The sequence below is a fragment of the Cherax quadricarinatus genome, chromosome 91 (assembly GCF_038502225.1).
Source record: "Cherax quadricarinatus isolate ZL_2023a chromosome 91, ASM3850222v1, whole genome shotgun sequence".
NCBI lineage: Eukaryota > Metazoa > Arthropoda > Malacostraca > Decapoda > Parastacidae > Cherax > Cherax quadricarinatus.
Window position 1 is genome coordinate 9,959,005 of NC_091382.1, and position 27,415 is coordinate 9,986,419.

Consider the following 27,415-nt stretch of genomic DNA (forward strand, 5'->3'; position numbering starts at 1 on the left):
GGTCAGTGGTCCTAGTGATGGTCAGTGGTCCTGGTGATGGTCAGTGGTCCTAGTGATGGATCAGTGGTCCTGGTGATGGATCAGTGGTCCTGGTGATGGATCAGTGGTCCTGGTGATGGTCAGTGGTCCTAGTGATGGATCAGTGGTCCTGGTGATGGCCAGTGGTCCTGGTGATGGTCAGTGGTCCTGGTGATGGTCAGTGGTCCTGGTGATGGTCAGTGGTCCTGGTGATGGTCAGTGGTCCTGGTGATGATTCAGGGGTCCTGGTGATGATTCAGGGGTCCTGGTGATGGATCAGTGGTCCTGGTGATGGTCAGTGGTCCTGGTGATGATTCAGGGGTCCTGGTGATGATTCAGGGGTCCTGGTGATAATTCAGGGGTCCTGGTGATGATTCAGGGGTCCTGGTGATGGATCAGTGGTACTGGTGGTTTATGAAGGATCAATAGTACTGGCGTATGAAGGATCAGTAGTCCTGGTAATGTATGAAGGATCAGTGGTCCTGGTGGTGGTGTATGAAGGATCAGTGGTCCTGGTGTATGAAGGATCAGTGGTCCTGGTGTATGAAGGATCAGTGGTCCTGGTGGTGTATGAATGATCAGTGATCCTGGCAGTGTATGAAGGATCAGTAGTCCTGGTAGTGTATGAAGGATCAGTGGTCCTGGTAGTGTATGAAGGATCAGTGATCCTGGCAGTGTATGAAGCATCAGTGGTCCTGGCAGTGTATGAAGGATCAGTGGTCCTGGCAGTGTATGAAGGATCAGTGGTCCTGGCAGTGTATGAAGGATCAGTGGTCCTGGTAGTGTATGAAGGATCAGTGGTCCTGGTGGTGTATGAAAGACCAGTGGTCCTGGTGGTGTATGAAGGATCAGTGGTCCTGGTGGTGTATGAAGGACCAGTGGTCCTGGTGGTGTATAAAGGATCAGTGGTCCTGGTGGTGCATGAAAGACCAGTGGTCCTGGTGGTGTATAAAGGATCAGTGGTCCTGGTGGTGTATAAAGGATCAGTGGTCCTGGTAGTGTATAAAGAATCAGTGGTCCTAGTGGTGTATGAAGGATCAGTGGTCCTGGTGGTGTATGAAGGAATAGTGGTCCTGGTGGTGTATAAAGGATCAGTGGTCCTGGTAGTGTATGAAGGACCAGTGGTCCTGGTGGTGTATGACGGATCAGTGGTCCTGGTGGTGTATGAAGGACCAGTGGTCCTGGTGGTGTGTGAAGGATCAATGGTCCTGGTGGTGTATGAAGGATCAGTGGTCCTGGTGGTGTATGAAGGACCAGTGGTCCTGGTGGTGTATGAAGGACCAGTGGTCCTGGTGGTGTATGAAGGATCAGTGGTCCTGGTGGTGTATGAAGGACCAGTGGTCCTGGTGGTGTATGAAGGACCAGTGGTCCTGGTGGTGTATGAAGGACCAGTGGTAAGTGGCAGTGTATGATCAACGAGGCCTGGGAGGTAATACTCGAAGTAATACATCAAAGCAGAGAAGATCTCGAGGGAGGACTCAAGTATCAATATTCTGGCCAGCCATCCCCAAAAAAGTATTCCGACTAGAAAATATATTACATTAAATATATCACGAAAATATTCATCCCAGCAATAAGGAAAGTATATGATACTTACAGGAAATATTACGACTAATATTAAGATAAGATAAGATTTCGTTTGGATTTTTAACCCCAGAGGGTTAGCCACCCAGGATAACCCAAGAAAGTTAGTGCGTCATCGAGGACTGTCTAACTTATTTCCATTGTGGTCCTTAATCTTGTCCCCCAGGATGCGACCCACACCAGTCGACTAACACCCAGGTACCTATTTGCTTCTAGGTGAACAGGACAACAGGTGTAAGGAAACGTGTCAAAATGTGTTCACCCGCCAGGAATCGAACCCGGGCCCTCCGTGTGTGAAGCGGGAGCTTTAGCCACCAGGCCACCGGCTATCACACTAAGGATTGCAATATTATAGATGCGTATAGCAATGAGATAACAAAATATAGGAATATTCCGGACGAGGATTTATAACAGGTCATTCCTGTATATATAAAGGCATAACTGACTTGTATATCTGTAGAACTGTGTTTGTAAATAGTCATATGCATCGTAACAGATGTCATGTACATCTGTGTCTTCAACTGTGCTAGAATAATGTAAATGCTTTTCAAATTTTTTATATCCTTGCATTGGTGTAATAATTCTCTTGTTTTAATTATTTGAAACTACGGGTATATTTATACATGCTGTACATATATACATACACACACACACACACACACACACACACACACACACACACAAAATATATATATATATATATATATATATATATATATATATATATATATATATATATATATATATATATATGCATGTTCAGTAATTGAAGTCTTTCTTGTAGTATTTTTTTGGGTATTTGTTGAGGGAACGTTGTCACCACTGGTATTGAAGTGAGTGTCGTTTTAGCTAGTAGTTGAGCTATTAATAGGTAGCTGGCAGTTAGCTAGCAGATATTCATGGGGACGGTGGATGCTTCGCCTTGAAGGCTGGAGGTTGCCTGTGACAACACCAGCCAACTCGCATACCTGTACTGACACTTAGGTGTTCAATCCCTGAAGTACTAGCCTCTGTTACGTGCAAGATAGTCCCTGAGTAGGAAAGACTGTGCACTCCCTGTTACGTGCAAGTTAGTCCTTGAGGAGAGGGACTGTGCACTCCTTGACATACCAGACTCACAAGCTACTCTCTGAGGAGGAGGGCCTCTGTGCACCCCGTAACATACTAACCACTGTTACAAACAAGCTACTCCCTGAGCATGAGGGGCTGTGTACACTCCTTAACATACGTACTAACCTCCGTACCTTACACACACACACACACACACACACACACACACACACACACACACACACACACACACACACACACACACACACACACACAGACTTCAGACTACAGACCTCACTCAGGGAGAAAGACCTTGGGGTGACCCTAACACCGAGCACATCACCGGAGGCACACATCAACCAAATAACCGCTGCAGCATACGGGCGCCTGGCAAACCTGAGAATAGCGTTCCGATACCTTAATAAGGAATCGTTCAAGACACTGTACACTGTGTATGTTAGGCCCATACTGGAGTATGCAGCATCAGTCTGGAACCCACACCTGGTCAAGCACGTCAAGAAGTTAGTGAAAGTACAAAGGTTTGCAACAAGGCTAGTCCCAGAGCTCAAGGGAATGTCGTACGAGGAAAGGTTAAGGGAAATCGGACTGACGACACTGGAGGACGACAGAAGGGTCAGGGGAGACATGATAACGACATACAAGATACTGCGGGGAATAGACAAGGTGGACAGAGATAGGATGTTCCAGAGAGGGGACACAGGGACAAGGGGTCACAACTGGAAGCTGAAGACTCAGACGAGTCACAGGGACGTTAGGAAGTATTTCTTCAGTCATAGAGTTGTTAGCAAGCAGAATAGCCTAGCAAGTGTAGTGGAGGCAGGAACCATACATAGTTTTAAGAAGAGGTATGACAAAGCTCAGGAAGCAGAGAGAGAGAGGATCCAGTAGCGATCAGTGAAGAGGCGGGGCCAGGAGCGGAGTCTCGACCCCTGCAACCACAATTAGGTGAATTAGGTGAGTACACACGATCTCATCAACAGCAGCCAACATGGTTTCAGGGACGGGAAATCCTGTGTCACAAACCTACTGGAGTTCTATGACATGGTGACAGCAGTAAGACAAGAGAGAGAGAGGGGTGGGTGGATTGCATATTCTTGGACTGCAAGAAGGCGTTTGACACAGTTCCACACAAGAGATTGGTGCAAAAACTGGAGGACCAAGCAGGGATAACAGGGAAGGCACTACAATGGATCAGGGAATACTTGTCAGGAAGACAGCAGCGAGTCATGGTACGTGGCGAGGTGTCAGAGTGGGCACCTGTGACCAGCGGGGTCCCACAGGGGTCAGTCCTAGGACCAGTGCTGTTTCTGGTATTTGTGAACGACATGACGGAAGGAATAGACTCTGAGGTGTCCCTGTTTGCAGATGACGTGAAGCTGATGAGAAGAATTCACTCGATCGAAGATCAGGCAGAACTACAAAGGGATCTGGACAGGCTGCAGACTTGGTCCAGCAATTGGCTCCGGGAGTTCAATCCCACCAAGTGCAAAGTCATGAAGATTGGGGAAGGGCAAAGAAGACCCCAGACGGAGTACAGTCTAGGGGGCCAGAGACTACAAACCTCACTCAAGGAAAAAGATCTTGGGGTGAGTATAACACCAGGCACATCTCCTGAAGCGCACATCAACCAAATAACTGCTGCAGCATATGGGCGCCTAGCAAACCTCAGAACAGCATTCCGACATCTTAATAAGGAGTCATTCAGGACCCTGTACACCGTGTACGTTAGGCCCATATTGGAGTATGCGGCACCAGTTTGGAACCCACACCTAGCCAAGCACGTAAAGAAACTAGAGAAAGTGCAAAGGTTTGCAACAAGACTAGTCCCAGAGCTAAGAGGTATGTCCTACGAGGAGAGGTTAAGGGAAATCAACCTGACGACACTGGAGGACAGGAGAGATAGGGGGGACATGATAACTACATACAAAATACTGAGAGGAATTGACAAGGTGGACAAAGACAGGATGTTCCAGAGATTGGACACAGTAACAAGAGGACACAGTTGGAAGTTGAAGACGCAGATGAATCACAGGGATGTTAGGAAGTATTTCTTCAGCCACAGAGTAGACAGTAAGTGGAATAGTTTGGGAAGCGATGTAGTGGAGGCAGGATCCATACATAGCTTTAAGCAGAGGTATGATAAAGCTCACGGCTCAGGGAGAGTGACCTAGTAGCGATCAGTGAAGAGGCGGGGGCCAGGAGCTCGGACTCGACCCCCGCAACCTCAACTAGGTGAGTACAACTAGGTGAGTACACACACACAAACACACACACCTGCAAGATTGGACCTTGTGTTCACCCTGGGCAGCTCAGACATTGAGGACATCAAGTATGAGAGTCCCCTAGGAGCTAGCGACCACGTGGTTCTGTGCTTTGAATACATAGTAGAGCTGCAAGTGGAGAGAATAACAGGAGTTGAACGGGAAAAGCCTGACTATAAAAGAGGGGACTACATAGGGTTGAAGAACTTCCTGCGGGAGGTCCAGTGGGACAGAGAACTGGCAGGAAAGCCAGTAAATGAAATGATGGAATATGTAACAACAAAATGCAAGGAGGCAGTGGAAAGGTTTATTCCCAAGGGCAACAGTAACAACGGGAAGACCAGAACGAGCCCCTGGTTTACCCGACGGTGTAAGGAGGCAAAAACAAAGTGCAATAGAGAATGGAAAAACAGAAAAAAGAGAATGGAAACAGAAGGCAGAGAACACAACAGAAGACAACAGTCAAAGACCAGGTGATCAGATTAAGGACAGAAGGTGGAGAACTCACAAGAAATGATCAGGAGGTATGTGAGGAGCTGAACAGGAGATTTAAGGAAATTTTTACAGTAGAGACAGGAAGGGCTGTGGGAAGACAGCACAGAAGGGAACATCAAGAGGGAATATACCAACAAGTGTTGGATGACATACGAACAACTGAGGAGGAGGTGAAGAAGCTCTTAAGTGACCTTGACACCTCAAAGGCGATGGGACCGGACAACATCTCCCCATGGGTCCTTAGAGAAGGAGCAGAGATGCTGTGCGTGCCTCTAACCACAAGCTTCAACACATCCCTTGAAACTGGGCAACTACCTGAGAAATGGAAGACAGCTAATGTAGTCCCCATATTTAAGAAAGGAAACAGAAACGAGGCACTAAACTACAGACCTGTCTCTCTGACATGTATTGTGTGCAAAGTCATGGAGAAGATTATCAGGAGGAGAGTGGTCGAACACCTGGAAAGGAACAAGATTATAAATGAAAACCAGCATGGGTTCATGGAAGGCAAATCTTGTATCACAAACCTCCTGGAGTTTTATGACAAGGTAACAGAAGTAAGACACGAGAGAGAGGGGTGGGTAGATTGCGTTTTCCTAGACTGCAGGAAGGCCTTTGACACAGTTCCCCACAAGAGATTAGTGCAGAAGCTGGAGGATCAGGCGCATGTAAAAGGGAGGGCACTGCAATGGATAATGGAATACCTGACAGGGAGGCAGCAACGAGTCATGGTACGTGAAGAGGTATCACAGTGGGCGCCTGTTACGAGCGGGGTCCCACAGGGGTCACTTCTAGGACCAGTGCTATTTTTGATATATGTGAACGACATGATGGAAGGAATAGACTCTGAAGTGTCCCTGTTCGCAGATAACGTGAAGTTGATGAGAAGAATTAAATAGGACGAGGATGAGGCAGGACTGCAGAGAGACCTGGACAGGCTGGACATGTGGTCCAGTAACTGGCTTCTCGAATTCAATCCAGCCAAATGCAAAGTCATGAAGATTGGGGAGGTGCAAAGAAGACCGCAGAGTATAGGCTAGGTGGACAAAGACTACAGACCTCACTCAGGGAGAAAGACCTTGGGGTGACCATAACACCGAGCACATCACCGGAGGCACACATCAACCAAATAACCGCTGCAGCATACGGGCGCCTGGCAAACCTGAGAATAGCGTTCCGATACCTTAATAAGGAATCGTTCAAGACACTGTACACTGTGTATGTTAGACCCATACTGGAGTATGCAGCATCAGTCTGGAACCCACACCTGGTCAAGCACGACAGGAAGTTAGAGAAAGTACAAAGGTTTGCAACAAGGCTAGTCCCAGAGCTCAAGGGAATGTCGTACGAGGAAAGGTTAAGGGAAATCGGACTGACGACACTGGAGGACAGAAGGGTCAGGGGAGACATGATAACGACATACAAGATACTGCGGGGAATAGACAAGGTGGACAGAGATAGGATGTTCCAGAGAGGGGACACAGGGACAAGGGGTCACAACTGGAAGCTGAAGACTCAGACGAGTCACAGGGACGTTAGGAAGTATTTCTTCAGTCATAGAGTCGTCAGCAAGTGGAATAGCCTAGCAAGTGAAGTAGTGGAGGCAGGAACTATACATAGCTTTAAGATGAGGTATGACAAAGCTCAGGAAGCAGAGAGAGGACCCAGTAGCGATCAGTGAAGAGGCGGGGCCAGGAGCTTAGTCTCGACCCCTGCAACCACAATTAGGTGAGTACAATTAGGTGAGTACACACTGGTGTTTTCCCTGACATTCGGGATGCCTTCATCCTTGGCACTGTACATCTGGCACCGTTTTCCTTAAATCAGTATTGTCACTGTTATTTCCTACAGCTGTGTGTGGCGAGATTACGACTTCGTCCTTTTACTGCAATTAATTTTTACTGAGTTGAATTACTTAGCTGTTTTAACTTTCAAAGTTTAAACAATAAGATAATACAAGGATCCCAATGGAAATAAATTTCTTTACCTGACTTTTTTCAGTTATCTTAGGTAATTTGCACATTTGTTTCTTATGTATGATAATTTGCATAAATATATGTGTACCTCTACCAGAATAAACTTACAGACCCCGGAAATGTTTACAACAGTTAAAACTACGCAAACAATTTAATACCTAAATATTTACGTTCACTAATGACAACTTTTGTGCGAGTACAACATGTCGCCTTGTTATTACCTACTGAAAGTATCACTTACACTTCATTAAAGTTTTTATACTGTTATTTTTATTCTGTCATTTTTTTAGTTATTGGAATAGTTCTAAACTGAACAGTCTGTTGAGGTATTGGGTGAGTTTTGCAATGACTGACAAGATTATCGCAGTGTGGGTGTCTTGAGGAATACAGGAAAGTGTGCGAGTGTCCTTGTACAGGAAAAAACTGAATATCCTCCTGGAGTTAATGGTTTCTTTTTCAGAATACAATAAAACGCGTGTGTTCCACAGTAAAGGAAAAATTATCGATGTAAATATTGAGTACGTAAGCGTGTATTCTTGGTAAGTACATGAGTATCCTTGGTGAGTACGAGTATATCTTCAAAGTTGAGGAGATTCAAGGTTTCCTGCTACACAAGGAGTCGCTTTTCTCCAAAAGGTTACAGACGACCTCAACCTCTCGTAGTTCAAGGTTTTGTTGACTATCGTCCAGTGAATAGTTTAAATTGCGTCTCTTGACGACTATGTACAGATAATCCTTTGGGATGGCCATGGGATCACCCCTTTGTGTGGTCCTGGTTAACCAACATCCTAGTTAACGTGCACAGAGGACTCAGCATCACTGAACTCTAACAAAATCAATTCTGTTGAACAATATACTGGAGAATGAACATTACGGTTTCCTTCCGTTTTTTTTTCTGGGGTATTTCTTTGCAAGGAGAACGCTAAGTCGTATATCGAAATCTACAGGAGGCCCACAACGATAACCTGTTTTGCTTAACAAAACAAGGGAACAGTAAGGAATCCTCATAGGATTCTACTGTAAAGTATACAGAATCTCAAGCGTCATCTCCCTCGAAGAAAATTGTAACTGTATGCACAAGATATTTTTTTCTAAACTTCAGTAGCTAACACCCCTTTAACTGCAAGGCAAAAATGTTAGAGAATCCTTCACTCTACCGAAGATTCTTAGAATTTCCCATCAGCCAGGTTTCAGACAACCTCTCCTACCTTCTGGCCAGGCGTATAACCAGAAGAACATTACACCCAGCACGATCAACAATATAGTTGCCAAGAGAGAGCGAGAGACGCCACAGAGAAACTAGGGCAAGTGTTTGTATCATAGCATGTGGTACATGTGACCAACATTATAGAGGAAATTGTGGCATCCAACCAGTATGTTACAATTTATTCGGCGTATGTCACACTCCCATATAAGGTTGCCTCCCAATCAGCGAACCGGGTGATAAGGGTTTAAGGTTTACTATACAAATAGTAGGAGTCTAAGAAATAAGAAAGATGAGCTAAAATTACTTGCAAGTGTAGGTAATATACATATTATTGCTATAACAGAGACCTGGTTCAACCTGAAAGATAGAGAAATACCTTCTGAATGCAGGGGTTATAAAGGGTTATAAACTATTCCACACTGATAGGGTCAACAGGAAGGGTGGTGGAGTGGCGATGTATGTCAGAGAAAATTTAAATTGTCTTAGACATGATACAAGATTAGAAACATCGAACACAGAATCTGTTTGGCTACAGTTTCTCGAGGGTCGTGACAAATTAATTTTGGGTGTGATTTATAGGACCCCAAACCTTGATAGGGAGGACAGTAAACTGTTATGAGCAAAATTCATAAGGCATCTAGATATGAAAATGTTGTGATAATGGGAGATTTAAACTTTAGACAAATTGACTGGAACAATGTAATAGGAAATCTTGAGTCCAGTGACTTTCTTGATACAGTTCAAGATTGCTTTTTAGAACAGGTTGTGACAGAACCAACTAGAGGAAACAATCTGCTTGACTTGGTTCGTGCCAACATAGAATCACTAATTAAAATCTTGAGGTTAATGATGAGCTAGGGGAAAGTGACCACAAATTACTTAGTTTCAATATATAATGGAATTACCCAGATAACTGCAATCAAATCTCTGTCCCAGATTTTCGCTTGGCCGACTTCATGGGACTGAAAAATTACCTGGGTGGGCTAAATTGGGATGTCCTGACTATGGGTCAGGTAGGTGATCTTGGTTGCCAATATGACGTTTTTCAGAGCATAGTTCTAGCTGCCCAGACAACTTTTGCTCCGAATAGGGAAATTAGATCTAACAAAAATGATCCCAAATGGATGAACAATAGATTAAAACATCTCACTGGTCAAAAGAGACGTATATATAGGTGTATCAAAAGATGGGATGAGCAGTTAAGAAATCAATATGTTCAATTAGAGAGAGAAATAAAGAAAGGAATAAGAAAAGCAAAAAGGGATTATAAGGCAAAGGTTGCAAGGGATTCAAAGACAAACCCAAAAGGGTTCTTTCAGGTATACTGAAGTAAGATTAGGGACAAGATTGGCCCACTTAAGAGTAACTCTGGTCAGATCACCGACAGTGATAAGGATATGTGTGAAATTCTCAATACCTCCTTCCTCTCAGTTTTCACCCAGGAAAATACTAGCGATGTTCCTGAAATAATAGATTATGAAGAATAGGACTATGCACGATTGCGGTAACTAGTGACATGGTCCTCAGGCAAATAAACTAAAACCTAACAAATCCCCAGGCCCTGATGAACTGTTTGCAAAGGTGTTAAAGGAATGTAAAGAGGAACTTAGCATACCTTTGGCTAATCTTTTTAACATATCACTACAAACTGGCACAGTGCCTGATAAGTGGAAAATGGCAAATGTAATACCTATTTACAAGGCAGGTGACAGGTCCTTGGCTTCGAACTATAGACCAATAAGCCTTACCTCCATAGTGGGAAAATTTATGGAATCAATAATTGCCGAAGCAATTCGTAACCATCTTGATAGGCACAGATTGATTAATGAATCTCAACACGGCTTTACAAAGGGGCGTTCCTGCCTTACGAATTTACTAACATTTTTCACTAAGGTGTTTGAGGAGGTAGATCATGGTAACGAATATGATATTGTGTATATGGACTTCAGTAAGGCTTTCGATCGAGTTCCACATCAGAGGCTATTGAGGAAACTTAAGGCACACAGAATAGGAGGAGAAATTTTTTCCTGGGTAGAGGCATGGCTGACAAATAGGCAGCAGAGAGTTTGCATTAATGGGGAGAAATCATAATGGGGGCACGTCACAAGCGGTGTTCCTCAGGGGGTCAGTGTTGGGTCCGTTGTTGTTCACATTTTACATAAACGACATAGATAAGGGAATAAATAGCGACATAAGCAAATTTGCTGATAACACCAAAATAGGCCGTCCAATTCATTCTAATGAGGACACTAGAACACTCCAGGATGATTTGAATAGACTGATGCAATGGTCGGAGAAGTGGCAGATGTAGTTTAATATAGACAAATGCAAAGTTCTAAATGTTGGACAGGAAAATAATCATGCGACATATAAACTAAATAATGTAGATATTAATACTACTGATTGCGAAAAGGATTTAGGAGTCCTGGTTAGTAGTAATCTAAAACCAAGACAACAGTGCATTAGTGTTCGCAATAAAGCTAACAGAATTCTTGGCTTCATATCTAGAAGTATAAATAATAGAAGTCCTCAGGTTGTTCTTCAACTCTATATATCCTTGGTTAGGCCTCATTTAGATTATGCTGCTCAGTTCTGGTCACCGTATTACAGAATGGATATAAATGCTCTGGAAAACGTACAGAGGAGGATGACAAAGATGATCCCATGTATCAGAAATCTTTCCTATGAGGATAGACCGAGGGCCCTGAATCTGCACTCTCTCGAAAGGCGTAGAATTAGGGGGGATATGATCGAGGTGTATAAATGGAAAACAGGAATAAATAAAGGGGATGTAAATAGCGTGCTGAAAATTTCCAGCCAAGACAGGACTCGCAGCAATGGTTTCAAGTTGGAAAAATTCAGATTCAGGAAGGATATAGGAAAGCACTGGTTTGGTAATAGAGTTGTGGATGAGGGGAACAAACTCCTGAGTACAGTTATTGAGGCTAAAACGTTGTGTAGTTTTAAAAATAGGTTAGATAAATACATGAGTGGGTGTGGGTGGGTGTGAGTTGGACCTGACTAGCTTGTGCTGCTGGGTCTGGTGCCCTGCTCCTTCCTTGAGTGGAGGTGACCAGACTGGGTGGGTCATTGGGCTAATCCGGGGGGGGGGGACATGGACCTGCTCCGCATGGGTCAGTAGGCCTGTTGCAGTGTTCCTTTTTTTCTTATGTTCTCTGTAATGTGCTTGTGTAGTACTAGCAGCAGAGACTGTGATGGCAGGGTTTACTGTTTTCTGGAGGATTCTCGCTCTGGTGGCCTGGTGGTTAACGCTCTCGCTTCACACGGTGAGGGCCTGGGTTCGATTCCCAGCCAGAGTAGAAACATTGGACGTGTTTCTTTCCACCTGTTGTCTATGTTCCCCATCAGTAAAATGGGTACCTGGGTGTTAGTCGACTGGTGTGGGTCGCATCCTGGGACACTGACCTAAGGAGGCCTGGTCACAGACCGGGAACTCTCTCCAGGTAAACTCCAGGTAAGACCTCAGAGATGGTGAAGGCAGAGAAACGTTACCACAATAAAATGTCACATTAGTTGCATTTGTGTCCGTTTACTTAACATATTGTCGGTAATTCTACCAATATTAATGCAATCTGTTAACCACCCCATCAAGAATATTCAAGTCCCTCAGTGCATATACACTGAGTGTCTGCACTCTGAAGGACGGGTGTTAATGTTACAGTTTTATAACTGTAGTGTAAGCGCACCTCTGGCAAGACAGTGATGGAGTGAATGATCATGAAAGTTTTTCTTTCTTGGGTCACCCTGCCTTGGTGGGAAACGGCCGATGCACCAATAAAAAATATAAAAACATATTCTCTGTAGATATTATTGTGACTTCTTTCAGTACATTACCAAATGAGAACTGATCTGGTGATACCGACAAAAAATATTTCGCCATTAGGACTGAAGAAGCCAATCGTGGCGAAACGTTTTCTGTAATAAATGTCTTAAACTCTGCATATCTTTTATCCACACATCGCAAAAAATACTGGACCTTGTCATGACCTTGCCCTTCTCCCTGACTACTATTTTTCGACCTTACTTTTAGACTGCACTATCTAACTTCCTACTGAAAGGTTGTTCAGAAGTCACTTCTAATTTGCCCTCCTAGTCTGATGTCTTTTGAAAGTATGATCTGTTCTAGTTATGTCTTGTTAAAACTTAGCTTGACATCATCCGCACTATAGCTAGGAATACAAACAATTGTGTACACAGAGAATGAAGCTTATAGACGTTTCGGTCCAACTTGGACCATTCAGTCCAACTTGGTCCAAGTTGCGGGTTATTTGTGTATTGTTCCAGTCACGGTATTGTGCTTTTTTGTTCATTATGGTGAAAGTGGAACGTTAGACTAGACTCTCAGGTACCTACTTAATACAACACTAAGGCAACAGGAGGAACAGGTGTAAGGAACAGCACTAGGTGAACAGGTGTAAGGAACAGCACTAGGGGAACAGGTGTAAGGAACAGCACTAGGGGAACAGGTGTAAGGAACAGCACTAGGGGAACAAGTGTAAGGAACAGCACTAGGGGAACAGGTGTAAGGAACAGCACTAGGGGAACAGGTGTAAGGAACAGCACTAGGTGAACAGGTGTAAGGAACAGCACTAGGGGAACAAGTGTAAGGAACAGCACTAGGGGAACAGGTGTAAGGAACAGCACTAGGGGAACAGGTGTAAGGAACAGCACAAGGTGAACAGGTGTAAGGAACAGCACTAGGTGAACAGGTGTAAGGAACAGCACTAGGTGAACTGGTGTAAGGAACAGCACTAGGTGAACAGGTGTAAGGAAGAGCACTAGGTGAACAGGTGTAAGGAACAGCACTAGGTGAACAGGTGTAAGGAACAGCACTAGGGGAACAGGTGTAAGGAACAGCACTAGGGGAACAGGAGTAAGGAACAGCACTAGGGGAACAGGTGTAAGGAACAGCACTAGGTGAACAGGTGTAAGGAACAGCACTAGGTGAACAGGTGTAAGGAACAGCACTAGGTGAACTGGTGTAAGGAACAGCACTAGGTGAACAGGTGTAAGGAACAGCACTAGGTGAACAGGTGTAAGGAACAGCACTAGGGGAACAGGTGTAAGGAACAGCACTACGTGAACTGGTGTAAGGAACAGCACTAGGGGAACAGGTGTAAGGAACAGCACTAGGTGAACTGGTGTAAGGAACAGCACTAGGGGAACAGGTGTAAGGAACAGCACTAGGGGAACAGGTGTAAGGAACAGCACTAGGGGAACAGGTGTAAGGAACAGCACTAGGGGAACAGGTGTAAGGAACAGCACTAGGGGAACAGGTGTAAGGAACAGCACTAGGTGAACTGGTGTAAGGAATAGCACTAGGGGAACAGGTGTAAGGAACAGCACTAGGGGAACAGGTGTAAGGAACAGCACTAGGTGAACAGGTGTAAGGAACAGCACTAGGGGAACAGGTGTAAGGAAAAGCACTAGGTGAAGGAACAGCACTAGGGGAACAGGGGGAACAGGTGTAAGGAACAGCACTAGGTGAAGGAACAGCACTAGGTGAACTGGTGTAAGGAACAGGACTAGGTGAACAGGTGTAAGGAACAACACTAGGGGAACAGGTGTAAGGAACAGCACTAGGGGAAGGAACAGCACTAGGTGAACAGGTAAGGAACACTAGGCGAACAGGTGTAAGGAACAGCACTAGGGGAACAGGTGTAAGGAACAGCACTAGGGGAACAGGTGTAAGGAACAGCACTAGGTGAACAGGTGTAAGGAACAGCACTAGGGGAACAGGTGTAAGGAACAACACTAGGGGAACAGGTGTAAGGAACAGCACTAGGGGAACAGGTGTAAGGAACAGCACTAGGTGAACAGGTGTAAGGAACAGCACTAGGGGAACAGGTGTAAGGAACAGCACTAGGGGAACAGGTGTAAGGAACAGCACTAGGTGAACAGGTGTAAGGAACAGCACTAGGTGAACAGCACTAGTGTAAGGAACAGCACTAGGGGAACAGGTGTAAGGAACAGCACTAGGGGAACAGGTGTAAGGAACAGCACTAGGGGAACAGGTGTAAGGAACAGCACTAGGGGAACAGGTGTAAGGAACAGCACTAGGGGAACAGGTGTAAGGAACAGCACTAGGGGAACAGGTGTAAGGAACAGCACTAGGGGAACAGGTGTAAGGAACAGCACTAGGGGAACAGGTGTAAGGAACAGCACTAGGTGAACAGGTGTAAGGAACAGCACTAGGGGAACAGGTGTAAGGAACAGCACTAGGTGAACAGGTGTAAGGAACAGCACTAGGGGAACAGGTGTAAGGAACAGCACTAGGGGAACAGGTGTAAGGAACATCACTAGAGGAACAGGTGTAAGGAACAGCACTAGGTGAACAGGTGTAAGGAATAGCACTAGGGGAACAGGTGTAAGGAACAGCACTAGGGGAACAGGTGTAAGGAACAGCACTAGGGGAACAGGTGTAAGGAACAGCACTAGGGGAACAGGTGTAAGGAACAGCACTAGGGGAACAGGTGTAAGGAACAGCACTAGGGGAACAGGTGTAAGGAACAGCACTAGGGGAACAGGTGTAAGGAACAGCACTAGGTGAACAGGTGTAAGGAACAGCACTAGGGGAACAGGTGTAAGGAACAGCACTAGGTGAACAGGTGTAAGGAACAGCACTAGGGGAACAGGTGTAAGGAACAGCACTAGGTGAACAGGTGTAAGGAACAGCACTAGGGGAACAGGTGTAAGAAACAGCACTAGGGAACAGGTGTAAGGAACAGCACTAGGGGAACAGGTGTAAGGAACAGCACTAGGGGAACAGGTGTAAGGAACAGCACTAGGGGAACAGGTGTAAGGAACAGCACTAGGTGAACAGGTGTAAGGAACAGCACTAGGGGAACAGGTGTAAGGAACAGCACTAGGGGAACAGGTGTAAGGAACAGCACTAGGGTAAGGAACAGCACTAGGTGAACACGTGTAAGGAACAGCACTAGGGGAACAGGTGTAAGGAACAGCACTAGGGGAACAGGTGTAAGGAACAGCACTAGGGGAACAGGTGTAAGGAACAGCACTAGGTGGAACAGGTGTAAGGAACAGCACTAGGGGAACAGGTGTAAGGAAGCACTAGGGGAACACAGCACTAGGTGAACAGGTGTAAGGAACAGCACTAGGGGAACAGGTGTAAGGAACAGCACTAGGGGAACAGGTGTAAGGAACAGCACTAGGGGAACAGGTGTAAGGAACAGCACTAGGGGAACAGGTGTAAGGAACAGCACTAGGGGAACAGGTGTAAGGAACAGCACTAGGGGAACAGGTGTAAGGAACAGCACTAGGTGAACAGGTGTAAGGAACAGCACTAGGGGAACAGGTGTAAGGAACAGCACTAGGTGAACAGGTGTAAGGAACAGCACTAGGGGAACAGGTGTAAGGAACAGCACTAGGGGAACAGGTGTAAGGAACAGCACTAGGGGAACAGGTGTAAGGAACAGCACTAGGTGAACAGGTGTAACAGCACTAGTGTAAGGAACAGCACTAGGGGAACAGGTGTAAGGAACAGCACTAGGGGAACAGGTGTAAGGAACAGCACTAGGGGAACAGGTGTAAGGAACAGCACTAGGGAACAGGTGTAAGGAACAGCACTAGGGGAACAGGTGTAAGGAACAGCACTAGGTGAACAGGTGTAAGGAACAGCACTAGGTGAAGGAACAGCACTAAGGGCACTAGGTGAACAGGTGTAAGGAACAGCACTAGGGGAACAGGTGTAAGGAACAGCACTAGGGGAACAGGTGTAAGGAACAGCACTAGGGGAACAGGTGTAAGGAACAGCACTAGGGGAACAGGTGTAAGGAACAGCACTAGGGGAACAGGTGTAAGGAACAGCACTAGGGGAACAGGTGTAAGGAACAGCACTAGGTGGAACAGGTGTAAGGAACAGCACTAGGGGAACAGGTGTAAGGAACAGCACTAGGTGAACAGGTGTAAGGAACAGCACTAGGTGAACAGGTGTAAGGAACAGCACTAGGGGAACAGGTGTAAGGCACTAGGTGAACAGCAGCACTAGGGGAACAGGTGTAAGGAACAGCACTAGGTGAACAGGTGTAAGGAACAGCACTAGGGGAACAGGTGTAAGGAACAGCACTAGGGGAACAGGTGTAAGGAACAGCACTAGGTGAACAGGTGTAAGGAACAGCACTAGGGGAACAGGTGTAAGGAACAGCACTAGGGGAACAGGTGTAAGGAACAGCACTAGGTGAACAGGTGTAAGGAACAGCACTAGGGGAACAGGTGTAAGGAACAGCACTAGGTGAACAGGTGTAAGGAACAGCACTAGGGGAACAGGTGTAGGTGTAAGGAACAGCACTAGGTGAACAGGTGTAAGGAACAGCACTAGGGGAACAGGTGTAAGGAACAGCACTAGGTGAACAGGTGTAAGGAACAGCACTAGGGGAACAGGTGTAAGGAACAGCACTAGGGGAACAGGTGTAAGGAACAGCACTAGGGGAACAGGTGTAAGGAACAGCACTAGGGGAACAGGTGTAAGGAACAGCACTAGGGGAACAGGTGTAAGGAACAGCACTAGGTGAACAGGTGTAAGGAACAGCACTAGGGGAACAGGTGTAAGGAACAGCACTAGGGGAACAGGTGTAAGGAACAGCACTAGGGGAACAGGTGTAAGGAACAGCACTAGGTGAACAGGTGTAAGGAACAGCACTAGGGGAACAGGTGTAAGGAACAGCAGCACTAGGGGAACAGGTGTAAGGAACAGCACTAGGGGAACAGGTGTAAGGAACAGCACTAGGGGAACAGGTGTAAGGAACAGCACTAGGGGAACAGGTGTAAGGAACAGCACTAGGGGAACAGGTGTAAGGAACAGCACTAGGGGAACAGGTGTAAGGAACAGCACTAGGGGAACAGGTGTAAGGAACAGCACTAGGGGAACAGGTGTAAGGAACAGCACTAGGGGAACAGGTGTAAGGAACAGCACTAGGGGAACAGGTGTAAGGAACAGCACTAGGTGAACAGGTGTAAGGAACAGCACTAGGTGAACAGGTGTAAGGAACAGCACTAGGTGAACAGGTGTAAGGAACAGCACTAGGGGAACAGGTGTAAGGAACAGCACTAGGGGAACAGGTGTAAGGAACAGCACTAGGGGAACAGGTGTAAGGAACAGCACTAGGTGAACAGGTGTAAGGAACAGCACTAGGGGAACAGGTGTAAGAAACAGCACTAGGGGAACAGGTGTAAGGAATAGCACTAGGGGAACAGGTGTAAGGAACAGCACTAGGTGAACAGGTGTAAGGAACAGCACTAGGGGAACAGGTGTAAGGAACAGCACTATGTGAACAGGTGTAAGGAACAGCACTAGGGGAACAGGTGTAAGGAACAGCACTAGGGGAACAGGTGTAAGGAATAGCACTAGGGGAACAGGTGTAAGGAACAGCACTAGGTGAACAGGTGTAAGGAACAGCACTAGGGGAACAGGTGTAAGGAACAGCACTAGGGGAACAGGTGTAAGGAACAGCACTAGGGGAACAGGTGTAAGGAACAGCACTAGGGGAACAGGTGTAAGGAACAGCACTAGGGGAACAGGTGTAAGGAACAGCACTAGGGGAACAGGTGTAAGGAACAGCACTAGGGGAACAGGTGTAAGGAACAGCACTAGGGGAACAGGTGTAAGGAACAGCACTAGGGGAACAGGTGTAAGGAACAGCACTAGGGGAACAGGTGTAAGAAACAGCACTAGGGGAACAGGTGTAAGGAACAGCACTAGGGGAACAGGTGTAAGGAACAGCACTAGGGGAACAGGTGTAAGAAACAGCACTAGGTGAACAGGTGTAAGGAACAGCACTAGGGGAACAGGTGTAAGGAACAGCACTAGGGGAACAGGTGTATGGAACAGCACTAGGGGAACAGGTGTAAGGAACAGCACTAGGTGAACAGGTGTAAGGAACAGCACTAGGGGAACAAGTGTAAGGAACAGCACTAGGTGAACAGGTGTAAGGAACAGCACTAGGGGAACAGGTGTAAGGAACAGCACTAGGGGAACAAGTGTAAGGAACAGCACTAGGTGAACAGGTGTAAGGAACAGCACTAGGGGAACAGGTGTAAGGAACAGCACTAGGGGAACAGGTGTAAGGAACAGCACTAGGGGAACAGGTGTAAGGATCAGCACTAGGGGAACAAGTGTAAGGAACAGCACTAGGTGAACAGGTGTAAGGAACAGCACTAGGGGAACAGGTGTAAGAAACAGCACTAGGTGAACAGGTGTAAGGAACAGCACTAGGTGAACAGGTGTAAGGAACAGCACTAGGGGAACAGGTGTAAGGAACAGCACTAGGTGAACAGGTGTAAGGAACAGCACTAGGGGAACAGGTGTAAGGAACAGCACTAGGGGAACAGGTGTAAGGAACAGCACTAGGTGAACAGGTGTAAGGAACAGCACTAGGGGAACAGGTGTAAGAAACAGCACTAGGTGAACAGGTGTAAGGAACAGCACTAGGTGAACAGGTGTAAGGAACAGCACTAGGGGAACAAGTGTAAGGAACAGCACTAGGTGAACAGGTGTAAGGAACAGCACTAGGGGAACAGGTGTAAGGAACAGCACTAGGGGAACAGGTGTAAGGAACAGCACTAGGTGAACAGGTGTAAGGAACAGCACTAGGGGAACAGGTGTAAGGAACAGCACTAGGGGAACAGGTGTAAGGAACAGCACTAGGTGAACAGGTATAAGGAACAGCACTAGGGGAACAGGTGTAAGGAACAGCACTAGGGGAACAGGTGTAAGAAACAGCACTAGGTGAACAGGTGTAAGGAACAGCACTAGGGGAACAGGTGTAAGAAACAGCACTAGGTGAACAGGTGTAAGGAACAGCACTAGGGGAACAGGTGTAAGGAACAGCACTAGGGGAACAGGTGTAAGGAACAGCACTAGGGGAACAGGTGTAAGGAACAGCACTAGGGGAACAGGTGTAAGGAACAGCACTAGGTGAACTGGTGTAAGGAACAGCACTAGGTGAACTGGTGTAAGGAACAGCACTAGGGGAACAGGTGTAAGAAAAAGCACTAAAAGAACAGGTGTAAGGAACAGCACTAGGGGAACAGGGAGAGGTGTCAGGAACAGCACTAGGGGAACAGGGAGAGGTGTAAGGAACAGCACTAGGGGAACAGGTGTCAACAACAGCACTGGAAGAACAGGTGTCAGGAACATCACTAGGGGAACAGGGAGAGCAGGCTTACCCATACATCATACCACACCCGGAAATCGAATCCAGTTCCCGCTGATTGCTAACCCGACTCTCTACTCCTGAATTAAGAATAACAAGCAGGGTACCGCTATACATTAGGAGTTACTTAATACGGTTTATGGATATGATTATCAGCCATCCAAGGAGCCAAGGGGAGCACTTTATGCCCGCTCCTGATAAATAGAACACTCGGATAAGTGAGGTAAACACAGTTATCTACTCAATGTGTGTGCACGGTGCACTGTGTGCATCATTGATTACCACCTCCAAGGAGAGTGCCTTGATGATGCATCTAAAGAAGCTCTCTAAGATCTAAGATCAAGCTCTCTAAGATCAAGCTCTCTAAGATCTAAGAAAAAGCTCTCTAAGATCTAAGACCAAGCTCTCTAAGATCTAAGATCAAGCTCTCTAAGATCTAAGAAAAAGCTCTCTAAGATCCAAGACCAAGCTCTCTAAGATCTAAGACCAAGCTCTCTAAGATCTAAGACCAAGCTCTCTAAGATCTAAGATCAAGCTCTCTAAGATCTAAGAAAAAGCTCTCTAAGATCCAAGACCAAGCTCTCTAAGATCTAAGACAAAGCTCTCTAAGATCTAAGATCAAGCTCTCTAAGATCTAAGATCAAGCTCTCTAAGATCTAAGGAAAAGTTCTCTAAGATCTAAGAAAAAGCTCTCTAAGATCTAAGAAAAAGCTCTCTAAGATCTAAGAAAAAGCTCTCTAAGATCTAAGAAAAAGCTCTCTAAGATCTAAGAAAAAGCTCTCTAAGATCTAAGAAAAAGCTCTCTAAGATCTAAGAAAAAGCTCTCTAAGATCTAAGAAAAAGCTCTATAGATCTAAAAGGCAGTCCATCTTAAAAAAAATTCTCTAAATCTAAAAATAAGCTCTCTACCTTAGAAATTTAGAACTATCCTACCGTTCCTTAGATCAATATTCTAACATTTTTTTTATTTTTATAAGCTCTTTCAGAAAATTTTAAATTTTCAGTCAGCATTAAGATATTTTGGTCAAAAAAAAAAATAAGTGGCTGATCTTGTGGATTTTAAAGAACTTTTTTTATGTTAAATGATTTTTTTATCACATCTCTAAACTGCATAACCCATATGTGTTTAGCGCGCTTACCCACTATCTTATTGCATATGTGTGTATACATTATATAATTATATATATATATATATATATATATATATATATATATATATATATATATATATATATATATGTCGTGCCGAATATGTAAAACTGGTCAATTAGCAAGAACTCATTTAAAATTAAGTCCTTTCTAAAATTCTCTCTTATACGTTTAAAGATATATTTTTTTCATTGACGTTGATGTAAAAATTTATATTTTTGCACCAAAAGGAACTTAGAAAACTTACCTAACCTTATTATAACAAGCGCAATTTATTTTAACCTAACCCAACTAAATATATTTTAGATTTGTTTACAATAATTTAATACTAAACAAGCACAGTGAAACATATTTTTCTCGTTAGGTTCAGAATGATTTTGGCGAAATTATTGCATACACAAATTTTCACTTGTCCTATATGGCAAGATGAGCGTTGCTACTTAAGCCAAGATCGCAAGTTCTGCCTATTCGGCACGACATTATATACATATATATATATATATATATATATATATATATATATATATATATATATATATATATATATATATATATATATATATTTATATATATATATATATATATATATATATATATATATATAAACACACACGGCCGGTGATGTTTCTGGTATATGTGAAAGACATAACGGAAGTGATAAATTCAGAATTGTCCCTGTTTGTAGATGATTTAAAGCTAATGCGCAGAATGGGATGAGGATCAGGCAGAACTACAAAGGAATCTGGACAGGCTGCAGGTCTGGTCCAGCAACTGGCTTTTGGAGCTTCACCCCCACCAAGTGCAAAGTGTTGGAGATCGGGGAAGTTCAAAGAAGACCGCTGAGTACATTGTAGGTGGCCAAAGTCCGCAAACCTCGCTCAAGAAAAAGGATCTTTGGGCGAGTATAATACCGAGCACATCTCCTGAAGCGCACATCAACTAAATAACTGCTACAGCATATGGGCGCCTAGCAAATTTAAGAATAGTGTTTCGACACCATAGTAAGGAATCGTTCAAGACTGTATATCGTGTATGTCAGGCCCATATTGGAGTATGTAGCACCAGTTTGGAACCAACATCTGGTCAAGCACGTCACGAAATTAGAGGAAGTACAAAGTTTTGCAACAAGACTAGTTCCGGAGCTAAGGGGTAAGTCCTATGAGGAGAGGTTAAGGGAAATTGATCTGACGAGACTGGAGGACAGGAAGGATAGGGACATCATAACGACATATAAAATACTGAGAGGAATTAATAAGGCGGACAGGGACAGGATGTTCCAGAGATGGGACACAGTAACAAGGGGTCACAACTGGAAGCTGAAGATTCAGATGAGTCACAGGGATGTCAGTAAATATTTCTTTAGTATAAAGTTGTGAGGAAGTGGAACAATCCGGAGAGTGATGTAATGAAGGCAGGATCCATACACAGCTTTGAGAAGAAATAAGATAAACCTTATGAAGCAGGGCGAGAGTGGACCTAGTTACGACCAGCAAAGAGGTGGGACCAGAAGCTGTGATTCGACCGATGCAACCACAAATAGGTAAGTACGTATACACACACACAAGCAAATAAGGATAAATAAGAAAGAGGGATAAATAAGTACACAACTTAGGATACACTGTTGGGAATAATGATAGCAGTTTCTTGGACAATGTTTTTAGAGTGTCGACATATATATCAGATTATCATATAGAGAATAAAAAGGCAAAATACCGTGACTGAAACAATACATAAATAACCCTTACATCAGAGAATGAAATTTACGACCTGTAACTAATTATTGGTCCGAGTCAGACAGAAACGTAGTCAAGTTTTATTCTCTATGTGGGATTATTTGTGTATCGTTATATAGTTGGGGCTTCAGTGAGAGTAAGAGGTACAAGGAGAATAACATCAGTGGATAAGAGAACTGAGACATGATAAATTAAAGGAGATAAAGTAGGATAAGAGAAACTGCTTGGGGATGGTGGACTATAGAGAGTACAAGTAATGAACAGGAGGGCGGAGAGTTATGCGGTAGACTTCAGAATGCTGCGAGAGTGTACAGTAGATACTGGTATACGAGACTCGTTGTAGAATGAATGAGAAGCCGCGGCTGGAATGAAGTAAAGAGGATGATGTGGGAGAAAAGGTTAGCACATAAAAGGTTTCTATGATGTAGAAGTGATATACGAAGAGCAGGATAAATGGAGTGTAAAAGAAGTTAAACGATTGGTTAGGGAAAGACGCAGAGTGGGCGAGGTTTTATCAACAAATTTTGCTGAGAATTAGAAAAAGTTTTGGAGTGAGATCATTAATTGGGAAAGTCTAGGGAACAAGTGGATTTAACAGATAATAACAAAAGACGGTTTTTACTAAGATGTAGAAAAGGAAACATTTTAAAAGGGAAGGGTAAATTTTTTGTTGCATGATGAATTTATGAAACAATTGACGGGAAGTAAGTAGATGTTTCAAGTGTCTAGAACATTTGAAAGCAAAGAGCCAGGATAAAGGCTCGGGTTTGGGGGTATTGAAGAGGGGCAATTGTTTTCCTAAAATGGTGTTGAAAAAAGGGAAAGGCGGATAAGTGGGGGTTAAAATAATTTTGACAGGAGATTCTATTTTTTTTGCATGACGATTGCAAAAGGTGGGAAAAATTTTGAGGGCTATAAAAAAAGAAAAAGAAAGGCTAAAAGGGGAAAGAATGTGTTTAGATTCGGGAAAGGGGATTTTCGCAGATGGTCAAAAATAAGTTGAACCACAGAACTGACGAGGGAAGAAAATTGCGTGGTGCACTGAGGCGTCTGTGGAGACAAAAGGCTAAAAAAAATGGTACCCAAAAATTTCCGGGGGGAAACATGGGGGTTTTAAAAGTACGGTGGGAAAGGGGGGAAAGGGGGAATCATTTTAGGGCATTGCATGTAAATCAAACAACAGGAAAGCACTAATGGGGCAGAAATACCTAAATAAGAAAGGGGTCATGGGAAGTGAAGGGTGCCGAGGTGGGGGTTTTAAAGGAGTCCCAGGACCAGAGCTGCTGGATAAACATATGATGGGAATTTTAGACTGAAGTGTACCTGTTTTTTATGATGGAAGTAATGAAATTAAACGATGAGGATCGGGGAAACAAAAAATCGACAGGCTGCAAATTCTTCCCCAACTGGTCCTGGTTTCCCCCCAAAAACAAACGAAGATCAGGGAAAGGGAAAAAGACCAGAAATACAGCAAGGGCCAAAAACTGCAAACCCCCCCAAGAAAAGGCTTTTTAAATTTTCAAGCCTTCCCGGGTGCACAAACCCCGAAACTACTTCCGCTGGGGCCCGGGGAAACCCAAAACACGTTCCGAACCCATTAGAATGTTCAAGACCTGAGGGACAGAAGAGGAAACAACTGTACGTGGAGGCGGATGAACTTCCACAACAGTAAGAGGTGCATAACGAGGTAAAGAACTAGATTCACAGACAGAAAAATTAAGAGTGTTTGGGAACGATATGTATTAAACGAGCTGAAGGAGAGTTGTATTATGATGATGTTTTAGAACTTTGGTGAAGTGGGAATACGAGGCGACGATTTAGTTGGAGGAGGTCATGTAGACGTAGAAACATGCGAGTGAGAAGATGAAGGATAGCAGAAGACGAGAGGCAGGAACCTCAGAGCCTAGGACTCCAAAAGGGCTACCACAGAGGTTATTGTGGAAGTAGGTACTACCGAGGTTTGAGGCCGTCTAATAACTCCGGAATAATATAGTCTCCCCTGAAGGCGGTAATGGAAAATTGCCATGGCGTAAGAGAAACCTTTCTCTTTAAGACAACGGATCTTCTTCCCCTTAAGAAAACCGGGCAACGGCGAGAATAGGCAAGCTGCGCCTCTTTACGGTAAAGAAAGTGAGAATGTGACAGCAGGATAGACAGATATGGTCAGCTGCACCACAGACCGGGCATTCTGCCATTGACCTGCAATATTCTGATGGGTAGTCAAAGCGCCAGCAATTTCTATCTAGTGGCGTAGGGAACAATTCTCCTACTATATAAACAGGTGGAAATTCACGCCAATCAAAACCTAGTAATATTACAAGAAGAGAGCCTCCGCCCGCGGGCTAGTACGGAAGTGTCTACCTTAAGAATCCGAAGATCCTGGAGCTCTACATTGTCTGAATCACACATTAGAAACTTCCGCTGAATGTCGATATGCGGAAGAACATTTCCAGAGCAAGAAGTGAGGGAAATATATTTACGAATCGTGACAGGAGTATTGTCAGTGGTGCTAAAAATGGAAAGAGGTTGAACTGTCTCAGCATTTTGTACAGTGACAACGCATACACCAGTCATGGAAACATGAAATAATGTGTGTCGTCCAACATAGCGAAATAGTGCCTTGCTTATACTAGGGAGACGTTGGTGGGAGAGGAAAGAATCGAGTCCATGAAACACGAGTGTAAGAACAGAAATTGTCTAGGTCGTTTCTGAGAAGAAAAGCGAGTGGTAACAATGTTAGTGTCCTGTATTACGGGTCAGAGTCGTTTGGACGGGGTAGCAGAGGTGGGCCGTCCTGAAATGTGTGGGCATCACAAAATCGAGACACTGAATAAATGGCGTGAAATCAGAATGCGGTCCAGTCACAAACTGATCCACAAGGATCAGTTTCTTACCCACTGTCGTTCATTATTTACATAAATGACCTTAACGAGAGAATAACAAGTGGCATAAGTGAATTCGCTGATGACATAAAAATAGGTCGAATAATATTCCGAAGATATCACTTAAGTCCAGAAAGATTTGGCCAGACTAATACTACCACGGTCTGCAATGTGGCAGATGCAATTCAATGAAAATAATCCACTTATAAACTAAATGATGCAGAGCTTGATCATACAGAATGTGAAAAAACGGAGCTTCGTGAGGACTAGCACCTCGGACTCCTTACTACGTGAGGCACCACGACAGTACTCACACTGTTACTCCAAAGAGTACAAATATAAAGTAATACTTCATTTTTGTTTACTGTTCATTCAATAAACAATTCAGATTCATTAGAAAAAAAAATTGGAGTTATGATAAGCATAAATGTGAAGCCAAGACAAAAGTATGTAAGTGTGCGCAGTGAGACTTGGATAAGTATCAAGACGTATTAATAACAGGTTATTTTACACCAATGTATTTATACTTGTTTTGCAGATTACGTTTTTTCCTGAGTTATTTTACGGATTATGTAGCTCAGTTTTAGTTGGGAAACTACAGAATTAATTTAATTACGTTGGAAAACATGCAGAGTAGACAACGACGACGACCACGACGACCACAACGCCATCACCACCACCACCGCAGCCGGGGTGGTGGTGGTGTAGAAGGTGATGTAGTGGAGACAGAATCCATACATAGCTTTAAGAAGAGGTATGATAAAGGTCATGGAGAAGGAAGAATGACCTAGTAGCGGCTAGTGAAGAAGTGGGGCCAGGAGCTGTGACTCAACCTCTGCAACCACTACACACACACACACACACACACACACACACACACACACGTGGGAGGAGTGGCATGAAAGAGCGAAAGAAGCATCACCGGACATCATAGCTCTCACAGAAACCAAGCTTACAGGTATGATAACAGATGCCATCTTTCCAACGGGATACCAAATCCTGAGGAAAGACAGAGGGAACAGGGGGGGTGGAGGAGTGGCATTGCTGATCAAAAATCGCTGGAATTTTGATGAGCTGGAGAGAGGAGACAGCGGAGAAGAAAGTGATTACATAGCGGGAACGCTTCACTCTGGAGGTCCCAAGGTGGTAATAGCAGTGATGTATAACCCACCGCAGAACAGCAGGAGGCCAAGGCAAGAGTACGACGAGAGCAATGGAGCGATGGTTGACACACTGGCTAGAGTGGCCAGAAGAGCTCATGCATGCAGGGCAAAGCTCCTGATCATGGGTGACTTTAACCACAAGGAGATCGATTGGGAGAACTTGGACCCACATGGGGGCCAAGATACATGGAGGGCTAAGATGATGGAGGTGCCAACACGTAAGGGACACTACAAGAGAGAGAGGAGAGGATGAACCAGCAAGGCTGGACATAGTATTCACCTTGAGTAGTGCAGATATCGAGGACATCACATATGAAAGACCCCTTGGGGCCAGTGACCATGTGGTTTTAAGCTTCGAATACACAGTAGAGCTACAAGTGGAGGGAGAAGCAGGAAGGCCAGGACGAATAAAGCCAAACTACAAGAAAGGGGACTACATAGGAATGAGGAACTTCCTGAACGGGGTTCAGTGGGACAGAGAACTGGCAGGGAAGCCAGTTAATGAGATGATGGAATATGTAGCAACAAAATGCAAGGAGGCTGAGGAGAGGTTTGTACCCAAGGGTAACAGGAATAATGAAAAAGCTAGGATGAGCCCATGGTTTACCCAAAGGTGCAGGGAGGCAAAAACCAAGTGTGCTAGGGAATGGAAGAAATATAGAAGGCAAAGGACCCAGGAGAATA